Source organism: Pholis gunnellus (genome assembly GCF_910591455.1).
Source record: "Pholis gunnellus genome assembly, chromosome: 9".
NCBI lineage: Eukaryota > Metazoa > Chordata > Actinopteri > Perciformes > Pholidae > Pholis > Pholis gunnellus.
The window spans coordinates 26,955,132-26,957,631 of NC_136535.1; positions in this window are offsets into that span (position 1 = coordinate 26,955,132).

The window sequence follows — 2,500 nt, forward strand, 5'->3', positions numbered from 1 at the left end:
CCCGAAGACGCCCAAAAGGTCTCCGTTCTGTTCCGAGGCTCTGTTCCAAATGTGGTAGAATGGACTTTTCATACAAAAATATTAGTAATGCTTCATACATGCTATATACCAAATTAACGAAGAGATTCTGTTCAACACTATCCTGCAAGCCAGTGTACACGCTCTAAACACAATTCTACACAAACTCAAATAAGCAACTAAAAGAATGTCCACAATATCACTCTTTTTTCGTCATTGCTGAGCCGACCACACACTCCGGTAGGCGCTAATAAGAAGAAGCTAAATGCTAACACGGGAAACCGAAATAGCAGAAAACACGCCAATAACACACTGAATCCAAAGATATCTTCACTATTTATCTACGTGAAACCACCACAGAGCTGTGAGCAAACAAGCACCAGAACAACAAACCAGCTTCACCGCTAATATTTCATAAACTCCTTACCTTTTTGCTGTTTTGATGTAAACAAAGGCATATTCACCCGGGTCCTACTGTTCTATCAACATCCTGTGACGGCTCTGAACTGTTTCCTGAAGACATTGGGATCAATCTAACTTAGGGTAACTAACATTTGACCTATTTCAATTTTGGCCAATGGGTTTGACCCATGGGGGCGGATCACGGTTTTCGATTATTTTATTGGCTGTAAATTCTGTCGATCACTTCATGGAACACACGGGTGTGTTCCAAATAAGCACCCGGTTCTCACGAGATGTCACATGACAAGATCCGCCAATCACAGGCTGAGCAAGGGCTCCATAAACACAGACAGAGACGAGGAAAATGCATGGAGGAGAGATATTAGAGGTCAAAATGGGTCATAATGATGCCAAAATAATATATAGTGAAATATATAGTTAAATAGTATATAAAGGTACAATGGAACAGCTGCAAATCCTGGTTCAAAAATGAGAATTTGGCATGTTTGTTTTATATAAACACCTATAACTGGGGTTTGCTTCACTTTATTTACACCAAATCTTTTTGTGAGGCACCTGCACCCTTTGTGCTATGAATTGGGAATGTTTTTAGGCTAGCCAGGGCCTCATTTAATAAATTACAGTGCTTTTTCTTCAGGCGAGCCTGGGAATTGTCCCTGTTTGCTGTGTTTGCTGTGTTCAGCTACTATTAACCAGTAACATATACACAATATTTACTCATCTCATCAAATCTCACAATTCCTAGTGTTATTCAAGCATCAACATTTTTAAAATAGACCTTGTAGTTACTGAATTGTAGTCTCTTTTGTATGGGTTACAATTTTTGAGAAGAGGCCTAAAAAAAGGCTTAGGGTCCAAGAGGCTAAACCTAACTAAGTAGTTTTGTTGTCTGAACCGAACTAAGTAGTTTAGTTCTCTAAACCTAACTTAAGTAGTTTTGTTGTCTAAACCTAAATAAATGATTTTGTTGTCTCAACCTAACTCAGTAGTTTTGCTGTCTGAACCTAACTCAGTAGTTTTGTTGTCTCAATCTAACTAAGTAGTTTAGTTGTCTCAACCTAACTAAGTAGTTTTGTTGTCTGAACCTAACTCAGTAGTTTTGTTGTCTGAACCTAACTAAGTAGTTTAGTTGTCTCAACCTAAGTAGTTTTGTTGTCTGAACCTAACTAAGTAGTTTTGTTGTCTGAACCTAACTCAGTAGTTTTGTTGTCTGAACCTAACTCAGTAGTTTTGTTGTCTGAACCTAACTAAGTAGTTTAGTTGTCTCAACCTAACTAAGTAGCTTAGTTCCTGTTATGTTTAAATATGCAAATGAGGCATTATGTTATGTTAACTTTTGGTGAATTTAGGAGAAATCTACAGATGCAAACAGACAAAATAGCAAAATAGATGTTTTCTTTCCTTTATTCTGATAGAAGACGAGTTATGAAGTGAAACGATGTCTGGCCTTCAGTTGAGTTGAGCTCTCTGGGCCACCGTACAAAACCCCGGATATCTATTAATTATCTATTAGATTTAAGATTTTTTATGCAAGAGTGAACAAAAGGAACGAATCAATGTGTTTTATTCTTCATTAAGATGAATGTTGTATATTTGTTATATGATCTGATCTCAGAGCAGCAGAATCAGATGTTCTACTTCAGGAACTTTGCCTAGAAGTATTTCTATTATAAGTCTTTTATAAGTGTTCCATTCAGCCGTGTGAGCTCATTAGAAACTCACGGAAAGTGTTTCTGTGTTTGTTCTCACTAAACGTGGAGTGGGCGACTCTCTGCTGCTGCGTCTTTGTTTAATGGAGATATCAGCGAGCGCTAATGAAGTCTGCTAATCCTCCGAACGCTCCGTTAATTCAGCCGGACATTCTGCCGTCGTGTTTGCTGAAGACGAGGCGGCTGCAGAGCTGCTGATAGTTTGATGGTTTTATTGTTACGACTCCATTTAAAGTCAATAAGCACTAATGGACGTGTGTTTGACTGGAACGTCGGCGTTCCTTCATCACCCCGCAGCGCTGCCAGCTGCCAATCAAAACACACCGCACCATGTGACCGAAGGGAGGAGG